This window comes from Tenrec ecaudatus, chromosome 13, assembly GCF_050624435.1.
Source record: "Tenrec ecaudatus isolate mTenEca1 chromosome 13, mTenEca1.hap1, whole genome shotgun sequence".
NCBI classification, from domain to species: domain Eukaryota; kingdom Metazoa; phylum Chordata; class Mammalia; order Afrosoricida; family Tenrecidae; genus Tenrec; species Tenrec ecaudatus.
Genome location: NC_134542.1, coordinates 125,767,004 through 125,784,349, shown reverse-complemented (window position 1 = coordinate 125,784,349; position 17,346 = coordinate 125,767,004). Strand labels below are relative to the sequence as shown.

The following is a 17,346-nucleotide window of genomic DNA, read 5'->3' as shown; positions in this document are numbered from 1 at the left end:
GATTCCTGAAGTTTTCTGTAGTATTGAAGCTACTTGTATACTGATGAATTTGTGAACCAAAACAAGTAATTTCTCTGCACATACACTAGTGACTCTATAGTTACATATATAGACACACATATGTATATGATACATACACATGTATTGAGCTGGACAGCAGAAAGGGTTGATGCACACTGCAAAACTAAAGTGTGAGGACTGGAAAACACTGAGCCATGGATGCTCCAGCTAGCATTGGACCCATGGGACTGGGCTGGAATATTCTCTTCATAAAGTTTACTTTTTTCCTTTTTTAAAAACATTTTATTAGGGGCTCATACAACTCCTATCACAATACATACATACATCAATTGTGTAAAGCACATCTGTTCATTCATTGCCCTCACCATTTTCAGAGCATTTGCTTGCCACGTAAACCCTTGGCATCAGGTCCTCTTGTTTTTCCCCCTCCCTCCACGCTCCCCTCTCCCGCATGAGCCCTTGATAATTTATAAATTATTATTTTGTCATATCTTGCCCTGTCCGGCGTTTCCCTTCACCCCCTTTTCTGTTGTCTGTCCCCCAGGGAGGAGGTCATACGTAGATCCTTGTAATTGGTTCCCTCTTTCCAACCCACTCTCCCTTACCCTTCCAGTATTGCCACTCACACCCCTGGTCCTGAAGGTATCATCCGCCCTGGATTCCCTGTGCCTCCAGCTCCCATATGCACCAGTGTACATCCTCTGGGTTAGTCAGACTTGCAAGGTAGAATTCAGATCATGATAGTGGGGTGAGGGGGTAGTTACTTCTTAATGTAAAGCTCTTCCTTATGCATATGCCAGTGTCTATAGTTTCATAGTCCTAGACAAGCTAGCCTAACGCAGGTCCCCACCACACTGGTGTCATGAATGCGAGAATGTGAATCTGACATGGTGCTCTTGGAGAAAGGCACATCACAAGGAAAATCTGAAAAGATAACCAACACTTCCCTGACACCGCGTCAATGCTCTGTTCCTCTAGGTCTGTGGGTTTTAGGTGGGTGTAAATCTAATTCTAATAAAAGAATCATGGTCACCTTGTAAAAAACACAGAGCACTTGCATGGAACAACACATATTCTTGCTGCACCAAAAGTCAACACTCACATTTATAACATGTAAGGACACTTAGTAGACTCATAGTGACACTCAGTCACTAGTATGATACAAGGAACTTTTTATTCATGGGGGAAGCATGACCTGCATGCTCCTGAGAGGAAATTTCTACACCTGTTCATTTAACCAGGTATTCCTATTACTCAGTCCATATACAGAGTAGCATCAATGAGTATGACATTGTCTTTTCAATGAAAATACTCATGCCTACTGAGGGCAGGTTTCTAAAAGTTTCCTTCATGACATGTCTACAGAAGTTTCCTCTAAGAAAGATCCAGCAATGCCTATTCTCCCTAGAAGTCCACGGCCACCAGTTCAACCGTCACGGTGTCTAAAAACATCCCATATATTCTGCTTCAGCAAGGTACCATTCACTGCAATATGTGAAAAGGGAGAAGAGGACAGTTCTGGGAAACTGGAACTTCACATGGTGATTAGACACAGGGGTCTTGTTCTATTAAGGATCACCATCAGGGTTTAGCTAGCAGCCTCATCCCTTCACTCCCTACACTCACTTCCTTACTAATGACATGCTATCCCAACGACTGCATTCTTCTAGCACAATGAGCTTATCTCCGGACAGTTTGTCTGTGACCAAATGCAACCTTATACCTGTATCTTTATGGTTCAGAATAGAAAACAGAACACATAAATCAGACCAATGATCAAAAACAAAAGCCTCTAGATTTATATCCTCTCTTCCATTGGAAGGAGGGAAAAATTCACCTCCTTGTACAGGACCAACCAGAATATTTATCAGAACATGAAGCACAGGGTGAAAGCAAGGTAACAATCTGAAAACACTGCAGAATTTAAATTTTTTCCTGCAGCCCTTCATTAGCCACTGGAAAGCTACTGATATGAACCAACAAAGGAGCAACCCAAAGCCCTAAATTCATGGTATTCTCTTGGATAAAGAGCTGGCATATTACCTACTGTAACAGAGGATTATTTGGGGGAATTATGACATTTTCTGTAGTGTCTCTATGTTACTCCCCTACTTTTCAGTCACTCTGTGGTTGCACACTTGTGTATTTTGAACCTTCATGGATAGACTAGGCTATTGAAAAGGGAAACAGGGCGAGAGGGAAGGTAACAATAGAATATAGGTATTCGCAAAACTTTTTCCACTCTGAGACGTAAAGCTACTGTCATGTAATTATTATGGACTACTCCCATCAAAAAAGACCTGGATCCTCACATAAATACACACTAAGCTCATAGGATATACTGACAAAAGAGCACAATATGTGAAGTATCATAATAGCATGCCCTTTGTGATAGGTAGGTTTATTGTGCCAACCTGGCAAATGAACGTGTGGGAGTAATTGAAGGGAAGAGAGATAAATGGTTTCGAAAGCCTCGCCTTTCTTGTCTCTTGCTATTTGATGATTGGACCAGTGTGTGGCTGCTTTAGTTGGTGCTTTGACTCAATTTCCAAGCTACACTACCTGTGGGACACCTGACCTGTAGAATGTGTCGCTGTAGTTTGAGGTTCCTTCAAAGACCTGCTTCGCCACGCTACTGTAGTACACCTTGTTTGGGCTGGAGACTGTCGGACCCTGTCATCTGGCTGAATGTTGGTGACCTGCCTTGCCTGCTTTGCCGTTTGTTGCAAGTGGCTGGACAGTCTCAGTTGCTCTACAGAGTACTCAGCTGTCTGCTTCCTTGACTTGACCCCAGTGGCCTTCATACTTAAAGGACTGCCAGTGCATTAACTGTCTATTGGAAGTGAGTTGCATGGAGCCATTTGTATTGCTGTGTAGATTAATTAGTTGTTTATTTCTTATGTTATCTATCTATCTATCTATCTAAATATATATAAAATCCTAAGTGCCCTGGTTTTGTTTCTCTAGAGGACCCTGTATAACATAGCCTCTTGGCTGATTGGCAAAAAAGTAAGTTAAGATTCCAATTTTCTTATACTTTGAACTTCAATGCATTTAACTGTTAAACTGTGCAAGGATTTACACACCAGGCTTTGAGATGGGCCACTCCAAGATTTTTTCACACTTACAGATCATGGAAAGCAGACTAGCTGAACATGATGACCGCTAGCATTCTCTCAGCGGTGAGGCTGGCCTCTATGAATTGTCATACTTTGGTTCCCACTTTTTTCAGGAGAGACCAGTCCCTGGAGAAGGCCATCATACTTGTTAAGGGAAAAGAGGCAAAAAATAGAAAGGCCTTCAACAAAATGGACCAACACAGGGGCTGTCACAATGGACTCAAAATGGGAACATTTGTGAGGATGGTGCAGGACAGGGCCGTGCTTCGTTCTGCTACAGATAGGGTTGTAGGTGTTGGAATGGACACGATGACACCTAACAACACCATAGAAAAGGCTGCACTTTGAATATAACTCCATAAATTCCAAAGCCAAAAGTTCTACCCTGGACACGTGAGGTGGTTATGAGTTGAAAATGAATCCATAGTAACTAATAAGAACAAAAACACAAGGTCAATGGTCTTAACTTTTTTTAGAAATGCAACAGAGGTGGAATCTATGCAGTAACACAATCATGTTTACATGTCGTGAGCTAGTGTAGGGAGAAACAAAAATGATCACTTTAGGGAAGAGCAAACCCTGGCACGATCAATATTTTAACAACATGGGAGGGTCCTGTGATGAGTTTGCAAATGCTCACATTTCAGTTGCTTAAGACTTCAACTCTCAATGCACAGGCTGAAGGAGTCAAAGAGCGCCCAGGTCTTCATGGCCAGCAAAGGGAAGCTCCATGGTCACTCACCAAATGAAAAGCTCATTAGCAGTAAGAATACATGGAAATGCCCACACTGGAAAAATAAAAAGAGCATGAAGACACATTAGCAAGAAAACAAAACAAAACAAGCAACAATGAATAAGAAATGCAAATGGGGGCTTTCAGGTTAATGACCAAGATGTGAAGAGCCCAAATTGACCATTCCATCATTAAAGAACAAGGCACGGTTTCGTTCTGTTGTATATTAAAAAAAAAATCACTGTCATTGAGTCAATTCTGACTCAAAACATCCCTATAGGGCAGAGTAGCACAGGCCCTGTGGGTTTCTGAAACCACAACTCTTTAAAGGAGTAGCAAGCCTCGTCTTTCTCCTGGGGACCAGTTAGTGGTTTTGAATTGCTAAAATGTGTGGTGAGCAACCCAACGCATAACCCACTGCATGAGTGAATCATGTTGTTCTAAAGTGGGAAACTAGATGGCAGCTAACAACCAGAAAGCTAATCTTTTCACTGCCGCTAATGAATTCATCTAGTTAGGACCCTGAGCCAACTTCTGTCCTCAAAACAGGGGGAAGGACACACAGGCACTCTCTCAGCTGACTTCTACAGTGAAACCATTCTGCGTGTCTGCTTATGGGACACTTTTGTTTAGGGGAGGGCTTCGTCCTCTGTGCTTAGTAGTCGAATTGATTGAACTCATTGAAAACAGTGATTTGAAGGATGTGATGGAATCAACTAAGGGATTAACCAAGAGTTTGTTGATGGAATTAACTAAGGAATTAACCAAGAGTTTGTTCCTAGAGGAGAAAATACCAGACCACAGGGCATCAGGAGGGAGTGAAGGAGTGCATTTATGTTTTAAGAATAGTTAAACTCCAGGTTGACCAAATAAATTTTAATCAAGATAAAGAATGTCAGAAAGGTGTGTCATTGACTCATCAATGAAGATATACAAAAAGACTGAAGTCAATAAAAGGCAGTATTTCCAAAACAACTCTCTTCCACAAATAGATCAGTTCCCAAAACTGTTACAATTTTTTTTGCACTTCACAAAAGAGTGCACAAAAATGTGAATCTAACTGTATTTAGTCTCAAATAGCCAATAAGTGGTCAAGAACAAGCCATGGACTTGTCCACACATGACTGCCTGCCACCACATCTGGTCCAACTCACAGCAGAGCTATCAGACAGAGTAGAACTCCCTATGGGACTCCCACGCCTGTACATCTTTACTGGAGCAGGCAGACTCATCTTCTGCGCATGTCTGCCGAGTTTGTACAGCTGCCCTTGCGGGCAGCAGCCCAATGTTTAACCCACTGTGACAAAGGGGTGCTTTTGTTGATATATTCCACATACAATAAAGTACCATTGTAGTAACACATGAAAGACCAACAGAAAAAGAAAAGCAGCCCCAGAGAAAACACTCACCAATTTGTAAGGGAAGCTAATTCATGACACAACAGGCAATACAGGGCTCTGACTGCAAGAACTCACACTTCAAGATGTAGGTCCTTAAGTGGAGTCCCAAGTAATGTGAACAACTGAGTGCTCAGCTATCAAACAAGACTGGAGACTGAAGGCAAAGTAGCAGTACCTTAGAAAAAAATCAACCAACTTCTGAAGTTAGCCACTGAAAAATCTTACAGACGATAGTTTTACTCTGAAACCACATATGGTCACCATGGGGAATCATATGGTAGGAAAAATGACTGCTATTTATCCAACTATTATCTAATTGAGATACAAGGAGCTCATTGGTAGCCAATCATTCATGCCATGAATGCACAAGGGGCTTTCAAAAAGGTCATGGAAAAATGGAATAAAGATAATGGATTTTATCCATGAACCTTTTCAAGTCGCTACAGATCTGTTCCTAAGAGATTATTCTAAACAGTACAATATTATGCTAAATAGAATGTATTGAATCTTTTTTAATTCCTCAAATACAGTACATCTTATAAATCCTTAGGATACCTATTTATCTTCCATGAAAACTCAGAAAGACATTAAGCTATTTACATATAACATCTCTCTTGAAGATCTATTAGAGTTGATATTAATTTTATTCTCCAGCTACTGTAAAAAGTCCAGTTTGGTTACAGTATATCTGTATGATTCATATAAAAACTTGATAGGTGAAAATTAACAGAATGACTTTATTTTTCTGGGACCTGCATATTTTACAAATTCAACTGTGTGGTTTCTCATGTTATAGTTCGAAATTCAACTTTACTTTATAGTTTTGAGTTTTCCTTCTCTGAAAGATTTCCAAATTATATAGGTTCTGGCTTTTCAAAGTGTGTGTATATGCACAGATGTGTACCTTGCTTTGTTTTTGATGTCCCTGAGCATTATAGATGGTTACCATGGATAGGTGTTCATGGAGAGACTGGAAGTTTGTGTCTACTCAAGAGTCTCCAGGGAAGGAAGCCTGGGTAATGCACTTTGAGAAACCAGTCACTGAAACCCCTCCGCAGCATCCCTGTGCTCTGACTCACATGGAGTCTGCAGGAGTTGGTGCAGATCTGATGGCATCTGCTTGATTTGGTTCATTTCTAAGGGGAAAGAAATGGATTCTAGCTTCATTTGCTACCCTCAAGGCTGGCAGTTCCAACCCCACCAGCACATCTGCAAGAGGAAAACGAGGCTGGTTGCTCCTGTGTAGATTTTAATCTTAGACACCTACAGGGGAACGCTATGAGTCAGAATTGACTTTGTGGCAGTGAGTTTGTTTTGGTGGGTCAGGGACAATGAATGTTTCCAGGTGGCACAAAAAGCTTGCACTAGACTGCCCCCCTGAGGCTTCAAGGGGTAAACAGCCTGCATTACTGTGGAAGAACAGGCGATCTGCTTCCACCAATATGATGCTCCAGAAACACAATGGAACTGTTCTGTTCTGTAACACGTGACGTAGCCACGAGATGGACTTACCTCCATGGCACCTAACCAAAGGGGAAATTGAACATGATCACATATGCATGTCTATGTATGCACATGGATGTCATGTTGAAAATATGACCAAATCAAAAGAACAAAAATAATTCCCATAAAGAATCACCATGTCTATAATGAAAAACATGTCAGTGTGGCCTATCTAAATTAGTCTGTGAAGAAGCCCTCCTGCTCCAGTGGTTACAGGACTGCCTGGCAGCTTCATGAAATGAAAGCAGGTGTGTCACATGAGGCGGCCATCTGGTAACACGTGGATTATATTCTAGAAACAATAAGGAGGAGTTTAAGGTGCTATGGCATCACTCCCAGAATCCACTGTAGTGCAGTGGGTCCCACAAGCCTCTATCAAGAACACTTAGATAAAAGGCTAGCACATTGAAGCATTACCATGCAGTGGGGCATAGAGAAAATGGTAGCATATGTTAATAAGATCCTATCTTAAGATATGTAAGAGTTATATATCTGGATGTTATCTTGTATTAGAAATAATTATGACACATTTTTAAAATGAGGAGCTATTAGTCGGACACAGTTCTTACACAGTAAATTTAAACAAATAGGAGAAACAGTTAACATATGAAAAAAATAATTCAAAAGGAAAAAAGAATTAACATACTTAGAAATTGGTTCCAAGAAACTTCTATGCAGGTCTCAAGATTACTCAGGTCCACACCGAAAGGGACCAAATGAAAAGTTTTTCTGGAGCTGGCCGCACTCCAAAGCCCCCTCTGCCTGGCGGTCATATTAGCTACGATCTTGCTTCCCGGGCAGAAAGCACTCAATGGAGGTTTACTCTGTGGGGAGATTGCAATCTCTGTGAGGACTTAAACTATGCGGGGATTTGGGACCGTGCTGCGATGGTACCATTTTGCAAAGCAAGGTGCTGAGAAGTGAAACTCTTAGTAAGGCCACTCTGGGGTCCCCATGCTCTCAGGCCCGTGACCTGACACGGAAAGGACCGGCCCCAGGAAGAACCCACGCCTTTCGGGAGGGAGGGGTGAGGGTGCAGGCGGAGCTCTGAGCAAGAAAAGCGGCCAGAGGACTCCCGGGCCCAGGGCAGAGGCCTGTAGCCAGCTCCGAAAGGATTTCACTGGAAATGTCCCAGGGGCTGGCGGCGACCTGGAACACTGGCGGACGGGGTGCGGGAAGCGTAACGTCCGCAGGACCCCGGACACAGCTGGGGAGCCAGGCCTGCGGGGACTCCGCACCTGGGCCCAGCACAGAAACACGAAACCCACTCACCCGTAGAAACACGTGGGACGCTCACTCGGATCTTCTCAGGCGGAGGAAGTGGGGTCCGCAGGAAATCGCATCACGAGGGGAGGGGCGGGGCCTGTGCGAAGGGGCGGGGCCTGGAGATAATGGGAGAGTTGGGGAGGGCGGGGCCTGGAGGTGAGGCTCAGGGCCCTGGGTGGCAATGGATTCCTTCATTCTTAGTCTGGAAACCCTGCTGAAACCTGTTCTCTTTGGGTGGCCCTGCTTGCATTTGAATCACAACAACACACAAGCCCAGACACACAGACAAGCTGAAAGAAAAGTGGTGGGTGGAAGGCCTGCTTCCCAAGTGGGAACTTTTTCCCCCTCCCTTCCTGGTCCCCCCTCCCTCATGAGCCCTTGATAATCCACAGATTGTTATTTTGTCACTGTATTGCTCTTTTGATGAAACCTTTCTATGTGAATAAGTGTCTTCTTTTCAGCAAGTTCCATTCAACTAATTGTCCTTTGGGGACTGTGTTTCCTTTAATACATTTCACGTGTTGAGGTGTCTCCTTTCTGTTTCTATGTTATTGAGTGTTTGTTTTTAAATCAGGAATGGGTGTTAGATATTATCAAATGCCTCTTCTGCATCTATGAATATGATCATATGGTTCTTATTCTTTGTCCTATTTATGTGGTTGGTTTTTCTAATATTGAAGATCCTTGCCTCCCTGGTAATAATCCTTCTTAGTCAAGTTAAAGTATGAACTCAAAGGTGGGGATAGGTGCTCTCTAACTCAATCCATCCATTTCCACAAATCTAAAGATAAACTGCTCAGATGTATGATCTAATCACTCTCCTAAACCAATAGAGTTATGTAATCATCAAATATGGTACTTCACTGTTAATACACCAGTATTGTGTACACCTGTTGTAGTGTATTTTATAAATAATTTACCCCATATTCCCTGTAGCCTTAAAATTTTATTATAAAGTTTCTAATGCATTAACATAATAGATAAATATAGTTTCTCATACAAATCTACTATTGTTCAATTGTGTCCTTGACTATTGATTCATCGTGGAGGTATATATATATTAAAACCATGATTATGTATTTTCAACAATGATTCGGGAATGATTATTACTTTACTGCTTATTTAAAAAAGAAACACTCTAACATTTCAATACTTATTGTACATAGTAGAATCCCTGTACAAGGGAGGTGGTTGTTAGGTGTCACTAAGCTACCTCCAAATCACATACACCATCCTCATAATTGTTCTTTTATGTGGGCCCGTTGTTTCAGCCTTTGTCCATCTAAAAAGTTTTCCTCTTGTTTGCTGCCCCTCTAGGTTACCAAGCACCATGGTTGAAGCGATGTATCTCTTGTATTTGCCTCTGGTTTGCAAATACACAAACGCTCCAAGGTTTTTACTTATATGGATTAAGAAAATGTAATTAAAAGGAGAACAATAAATCAGAACTTTTGTATGATTCCTGACTCATAGAACCATAGAGAGCAGAGTGAAAGCTCCTTAGGCTTTTGTTTTTTCCATTTTATAGAACATACGGTTTCATATTTACCACAGCAGGTAGTGTCCTTAAAAAATAGTCCAAAACTAGACAGGTGATGGTAGTGGTTTATTTTCTCAGTCTCAGACATGGATCAACACCACATGGAAGTTAAAGCTTACTTGAATATCCCAGAGATGAAGAAAATAGTGTTTCTTTTGTGTAACATTAAAATTGTGTTGATATGGTAGAAGTACGTTGTCAATTGTTTTGCGTGACCCTGAGCACAGCTGTCAGGTTCTGGTTGTAAGAGAATGATATCCTGATCCATGATCAAAGTGACTCAGGTGTCACCCTTTGTGGCGTGGATATTCAGTGTATCATAGGGAGGCTGATGCCTTTAGCTCAGTCACTGAGGTATGTGACTTTGATCATACATCTGATAATAATCTAACCGTTTGTCAGGATAAGAATCTGGGTGTTTGTTTTTTCTAAGACCTACACATTGTATTATTTATAATTCATTGGAATCCCTTCCTGGATGGTCAGTATTATGAAGAACAAACTTTCAAATATGGTGGTGGGAATTTAGGCACTGCCGTTTATGTCATATTAATCTCTTCCACATCACGGACGATACGTGTTTTCCGAAATGCCTATGCTTAATGAAGTCTTATCTTCGCACTGATTTTTCACTTACATGGTTTCATGACTGTGCTCCTCCCATTCCGGGTCACGCTGAGATGGGCCGGAAGTGGCGGTGTCCTAGCCGGAAGTGAGGGTCGGAGTGGGAGTCTTACTTGCCATGCCGGGGCGTGGGCCAGAGGAGCGCCAGCAGCCGGAGCCGTGTGTAGTGGGCGCGCCCAGGTGGGGGTCGCTCCGTGACCAGCTGGGGTGACCCTGGTGCACACAGCAGCCTGGCTGGGGTGCAAGCGCCCTTCCCCCCCTCCCCCTCCCCGAGCAGCAGTGTGTTGGGATGTGGTGGGGTGTCCCAGAGACTGGTCCCATCCCCCAGTGTTGGGATTGGTGGGGCTTTGTGGGGAGACTCTCTGCTGGAGAAAGGGGGATCCCAGACTGGCGCTTTGGGCGTCGGGGTTCCCTCATCGCCTTGCAGGTCTCCCTTCCTCCCCCTCCTTGTTTCCTCTCGCACAGCGGCGCCCCCTCCCGGAGACTCTGCACGTCTGCAGCTCACAGGTGCTTCTCTCACCACGAAGGATGAATGCGATCAGGAAGCGAGTGGCTGCAGCTGGGGCCCAACGCTAAGGTGACCAGACGCCCTGCTTTTGGCGGGACAGCCCCGATTTTTAACAAATTGACCCGCGGCGTTTTAAAAAAGTCCCGATTTTTGGAAAGAATGCAGACAAACTAGGGAGAGGCGGGAAAATTGGAATATACTGTTTTCGGCTGCCATGTGGCTATTTCGCCAGGATATGAGTTTTATATTATTTTTAAATTTTATAACGTTAAACTTTAATAATAACAAATAATTGTTGAGCACTGATTATCGAGAACTGCTTATCAAAGTTCTCATTGTTGATCAGTTGTTGGAATTCGCCACCATTGTTTGGGTTTAATGAACAATGGCATTTTAGGGCGTTGGCATCGAGGAAAACATTTTGTAACTGTCTCTTAGAAGATACAATCGTACTGCGTGCTAGTTAAACAAGTGATGTCAACAAATCAGCCATTCAGATAATTTAGCTGGATAATTTTATTAATTTAGTTCATAAATACATACATTTTCTTGAATTTAGCACAGTGCCCGTATTACTTATATTTTATAGTGGCGGCAAAAATGCTAGCGCTGGCCTTGAAAGTGACACGACTTGTGTTTATGGCAAATTCAGAGAAAAAATGATACAAGTTAGTATTGTTATTTAGAAAGAAATATAGGATTAAAATTTAAATAATTTAAATAATATAGTTACTTTCTCAAGTTAATCTATAAACTAACAATAAAATGTGTTCATGTAATTAAGTACCTTCTTGCTTTGTTTTTAAGCAATATGTATATAATTTATAATATAATTGTAAGTTATTTTTTTGTTTTTAACATGAGTAAGAAAAGAGGATGCAAATTAAATGATCTAAGAAGTGGATTTCCTTTCATTTTAAAAAAACAGCGATTACATGGTAAAATGTGGGAAATGTAATGGTGAATTTTCTGTTTGGCACGGCGAGAAGAATGGTATTTCAGAGCACTTGGAGACACAGAAACATACAACATACTGCTGCATCTTCCTCCAAAATATGGGAAATTTTTCAGAAAACAACTTATGGAGACGAAGAAAAGAAATTAGCATTAGCAGAAGGACTTAGGTCTTTTCATGCCTATTAATCACAATCATTCAGATCTGTGGCCTGTACATCACAAGTTGTCAAAAAGTTAATCAACCAAATGTTTGCCTTTGCTAGAAGAAAATCCAAGGCAATTCTGTGTAATGTGCTTTCCCCATCTGCATTTTGAGAATTAAACAAAAATCTAGAAAAATTAGTTTTATATCCATATATTCTGACACATCTAATCATAAAGATTTAAAATTATTTCAAACCATTATTAGATTTTTTTATTCCAAAACTGGAATAAAAATTAGAATTTTAGATTTTGTTTCTGTGCCTGGTCAAACTTCTGAAATAATTTTCAGTTCCATTAATATTTTGAAAAAAAATTTTAAACATAAAATAATTGCATATTGTGCAGGCAGCACAAACGCAAATTTTGGAGGAAAAGCAAGAAGAGGTACAAATAACATTTTTTATAAATTAAACAAAAACTTTAATCAAATTATTGGTGTTGGTTGTGCAGCACACATAGTACATAGCGCCATTCAAACAGCTGCTAATTGGTTGCCCGTAAATGTGGAAAATATTGTTATTAAAATATATTCTTATTCTATGTATACACTGTGTGCGTTGGAATGCTTAAAGAATTTTGTGAAACTGCGGAAGTTGAATATCAGCACTATGTATACAGTAAAACGCGCTGGTTAGCTTTTTTGCCAGCTGTCGAAAGAATTTTGAAAATATACGATCCTTTGAAATCCTACTTTCTATCACAGGATAACTGTCCTAGAATTTTAGAATAGTTTTTTTGAAAAAGAATCTTAAAAAATTTGGGTTGAGTTTGTACATATTCAAGCAGCTCTTTTTCAGAATGCTATAAAACTTATTGAAGGTGACAAAATTTTTGTAATCATAGTAGCAAATGAAGTTAATAATTTGAAATTTCAGTGTCAGGAGCGGTTAGAAAATAATTTTCTTCCATTAACTATCCGTAATAGTATAAGCCAGCTAGAAGAACAAGGTGCAATAAATCGTGCAGATATCATGAAATGTATTAATAAGGAAAAGGTTAAATCTGGGCATCAACAAAAATCACAATAGAGAACCAATGGTTAGAAATATTTCATGATTTTGAAACAAACCATGTTCCATACAATAATGCACTAAAAATTGTGGAATACGCGCTGTCCTTACCAGGAACTAATGCTGTGACTGAACGCGTTTTTTTCCTATGGTAAATAAAGTGTGGACATCAGAAAAATCACAATTAAGTGTTGAGACTTTGAAAGCCATTTTATGTGTGAAATATAATTTAACAACTTCTTTGAAAATTCCATGGCCTTTTAAACAACGACAACAATCTGCTAAAAAAATTCACTCAAATGAGAAAGATGCTAAAGAATAAAATACTATACATAATTTTTAAAATGTATTACATTTGTAAATTGTACTTAAACGTTGAAATTAAATATATATATATATATATATATATATATTACAATACTATTTTTGCATTCTGTGGGAATTTTTGTTGCTCCATATAGACCAAATATTTGGTCAAGAACCCCCTAATACCCTGCCCCCACCCTCCTTCAATGGTGTCCCGCTTTACCAATGTTAAAATCTGTACACCTTAACAAAACTTTAGGGCTTCCTCCTGAGGTTTGTCCTGTCTTGTCACCTTCTCCTCGGGGCTAGACAGGGAGGTGGGGGTGCAGGGTGAACCCAGTCCAGAAACTGCCTGAGAAGTAACTTCCCCCAGGAGCTGGGTGAACCTAAGTTACAGGTCTGGAAACTCCCTGGCTCCTTCGCAGCTGGTTGGGCCTCTGCAGGGAGCACACTCAGCCTTGAGGGTGTTGAAGTGACATTCCCGCGCACCCACCGCGCACTGAGACATGATAGGCATTTCCAGGTTGCTGGGCTAAGTCCTTCCAGGACTGGGGACCTCAAGGAGATGGCCCAGTGTGGTGGCTATCAGTCAGCAGTCTGGCAGGTGGAAAGTAAAAGCAGAACGAGACGGGCCCAGCTGTAAAAGACAGGGTTCGGTGAGTAGGAACTCCCCCAAAGTGATGGCCAGTCTTTCTTTTGGAACATTATTAAGTCTCCATAGAAGGGCAAGACCCCTCCACTACAAAAGATGCCCCGTTCTGTTGTTTCTTTCATTTTTACAAAACACTGTTATTTTAACTGGAGAAAGAAGCTAGAGGAAAGCTTTCTTACTGGAGCACAGACAGCTGGAGGGAAGGTTTCCACAAGAGGGACAGGAGAAAATTGCCACCAATAATTGTTTTTCATGCAAAGAAAGTAGCCAGTAAAAGACAGCCAGGGAATTGAACTGGATCCATTATTTCAGCAAATTTGTTAGTGTGGGAGAGCTGCTCCTGCTTATTGCCCCAAGGGAAATTTCTGTTTTTGTTGCCTCTGAAGAAGTTTCTAGTAGCTTGTCCTATGTTTAGAACTATGCCAACTCTATTTCAACTGTGTTTTCCCACCTGGAATCATTTTATCCCTTTTCTAATAATTCCCTGAGTGTGTTGCTTGGTTTGGGGGGTTCTTTTCGGTTTGGTGTTGTTTTTGAATAAGAGATTTTAGAAAAAGTTCCCATGAGCCACCAGATCCAGGAGCTGCAGGAGGCCGTAGAGTAGCTCAAGATCATCCAGGTGGGTGTGGCTCTGGCCAGTGAGGGACTGAGCAGCTGGCCTGGTGCTTGCATGATATGTGACAGTACTCTCCAAACTCCCTGCCAGCGACTCGGACCCAGCGACCATATGGACAGGGTAGAACTGACTCTGGGTTTCCCAGACTAACAATTCACTGGAGTAGAAAGCCTCATCTTTTCCAGTCAGTGGTTTCCAGCTGATGGCTTTGTGCATGCAACTCACCAGACTACCAGGACACCTGCTCTCAACTGTCGTCTTCATTCTCCACCTCCCAATCCAGCAGTGCTAGGATAGCTAATACGCACACCACACGGGACTTCCTACAGCCCCCGGCCAAGGGGAAGTTCTGCTGCAGTTCCTGCCTGAGTTTGAAGAATGATTAATGTGCAGAGACCTGTGCTCTTGTTCGTTCCATGAAGGTTCACACTGAACTTTCTAGATGCCAGCTCCTGTGCAGAGACCAAAGCCCTCCAACATGTCTGTGTAGGCTGATAGGCCCTACAGTCAGAACTGAAATCAAATTCTTGTGTTTCTATTCATTAGGTGATTTCCTTGGGAAAGTCTTTGAGCCTCACTGGGCCTCTATTGGTTTGTCTCAAGTGGGCCAGATGTTTGCACTTGAGGGTTAAGTGACTCAGTGCAGGGTCTGCCAGGCAGTCAGTGGCTGCTGCTGTGATCTGTGCCGCCGAGAGGCGTGCAAACACATCCTGATGATGGGCTAAGTGGAATGAAGGTCATGGGAGACTTACAGCTGAGCATGACTGTGCAGGAAAATTGCTGGGGCCTGTCTTCCCTTCCAAATACCTCAGGGGCACGGGCATTTGAAAGGACAAGAAGGAGCTGGGCACAGCACGCCAGGTTCTGGTGCTAACTGACCTCGCAGAACTCATATCTGGCTTCCTGATGAGCTCAGGAAACCTTTGGAGGGAGTTGAGCAGAGCAGTGACATGCTCATGGCAGCATTAGGTTTATCACTGGGGCTTCAGTGTGGAGCCTGGTGCACGTACTTGGAGAAAGGGTGCAGGTGTGGATGCAGGAAGAACAGGTATGAGGTGGTTGGGATAGTTCAAGAATAAGGTGGGGCTGTGGCATAGGGATTGTAGTGGGGCTGACAGGAAATACCAGAGCAATTTCGGGTTGTGGGAAAATGGTGGAGAGGGGTGTCTGGCAGGATTTGGTAGCATATAGGGTCCAAAAAACAGCTGACACTCAGCTTTGTGATGTAGGCAAAGCTTGGGGACCTCCTGGATGTGGATCAGGATGTGGGCATCCTAGGCAGGCATTTGCGTTTCTTATCTGAGGAAGGGCCCAGGAATAAGTTGCTAAGTTGACTGGCAGTTAATGAACTGGCTGGGTCTTTTCTCTCTCTGTCTCAGCAAGGGCCAACCTGACTTAAACTCTCCCAAGATGGCCAAGCAGCCAGACTACGACCTGGAGAAAATTGAGAGCAAACAGAATCCACGGTAGCTAGGTTTCCCAAGTACCTGCAAGGTAGGGCTGGTTGCAGGGGGCTTGGAGGTTTCAGGGCTGGGGAGTGGAGATGGGGTTCTGCTGACTCCTGGACAACTACAGGTGTTGCCAGCTGTGCCTTGAGTGAGTATGCGACCTGGGGGACACCACTCACCCCAGTGGACCATGTCATTCCAGCTTTCAAGAAGGCCCCTGTCCTGGTCATGCAGGTGGAAGAGCAGGCCAGCAGAGAAACCAGCAGCAAGAAAGAGCCCCAGTGATGACTAAATACATTCGAAAATGATGGAAGTTTCCCACAGCCTTTTGAAGCCCCCTTGTGTATCTTTCTCACAACTTTTGCCTGTTCAATTATTTACAGTTTTAAGCCTTATTGACAGCAATTACAAGAATCTGTTTGTAAGCGAACATTCCATGACCTTTGTAGTTTTACCATCACCCCTACCCTCCATCCCCAAGTTTCTGTACACTGACCCTAGTGACCACTAATAAACTTGGATATCTATACATTTGCCTTTACTTGTCTTATTTACAAGTGAAGATCTACAGTATCTGCCCTTTTGAGATTGACTTGTTTCATTCGGCATGATGACTTCAAGCTCTATCTGTACTGTATAAAGAGTTCATGTCTTTTACTGTCAGAGCAGTACTTGTGTTTACCACATTTTGTTTGTACGTTCATCTGTTGAACATTAATGTTATTGAAGCTGTTTGATTATTGTTGACATTGCTGCAGTGAACACTGGCATTCCCGTCTCTCTTCGAGGATCTGCTTTCAAGTGTTTTCGGCATATGCACAATCAGAGTGGATGTCACCGTTCATCTGTCAGGTGGTCAGATTGTGGTGGTTTGTGTCATGCTGGCAGCTACACCAGCTGGTATTTCAAATACCACCCATGGTAATCAGGCTTCAGCAGGGTTTTCAGACTCATACGGACAAAGATTGAGAGGCAGACCACCTCTGAACCATTAGCTTCTGAAAACATCATGAATAGCAGCAGCACATCATCTGATAGAGTGCCAGAAGATGGTCCCTCAGGTAGGAAGATACTCAAACTAGGCCCCAAAGTCCACTTTCAGCATTCCCTGGGGACCTTGCCGCTCCATTCCCTTGCTGTTCTGCTGCTCCCCCAGTGCTTTGCCTCGGTGTGGTGGGATCATATCAGGTGCAATTCGCACACTGTGTCTCCGGTGCTGTCCCCTGTAGCGCCTTTGGTCAGTGAGGGGCATTGTGTCTCATAGTGGGGCCAGCCATGTTGTCCTCTATGGACTGGCTGCTCTAATCGGGAACGTCATCCTCACAGCCTGATGGGCCAGGCTGTGCTCCACTCTCTCCTCCTCCCCCTTCATCTGCTACCGTGTGCTCTGATTAGATATGTCCCTCTCCCGGAGCTGCAGAATCAATGGCGTCCTTTGA

General features: G+C 42.6%; 1 protein-coding gene and 1 long non-coding RNA gene across 8 annotated transcripts in view; one reads left to right on the top strand and one right to left on the bottom strand.

The window, feature by feature from the left end:
• The window catches only part of LOC142424834 (uncharacterized), a 29,260-nt gene extending 21,134 nt beyond the window's left edge, over positions 1-8,126 (bottom strand). For 5 of the 7 annotated variants that reach the window (XM_075530191.1, XM_075530198.1, XM_075530197.1 and 2 more), the window contains exons 1-3: positions 8,049-8,116; positions 7,423-7,600; positions 3,781-3,928 (exon numbers count right to left, since the gene is read on the bottom strand). The gene's annotated coding sequence lies outside the window, so the exon portion shown is untranslated. Of the gene's footprint in view, positions 1-3,780; positions 3,929-7,422; positions 7,984-8,048 lie in introns of those variants that run through there. The other 2 variants (XM_075530195.1, XM_075530194.1) reach the window with 2 other exon arrangements.
• Positions 8,127-10,266: 2,140 nt separating this feature from the next.
• LOC142424825 (uncharacterized) lies at positions 10,267-16,434 on the top strand. Its single transcript, XR_012779394.1, has 4 exons — positions 10,267-10,386; positions 10,672-10,783; positions 15,839-15,953; positions 16,110-16,434. It is a non-coding gene; the product is annotated as an uncharacterized LOC142424825 (long non-coding RNA).
• The last annotated feature ends 912 nt before the right edge of the window (positions 16,435-17,346 follow it).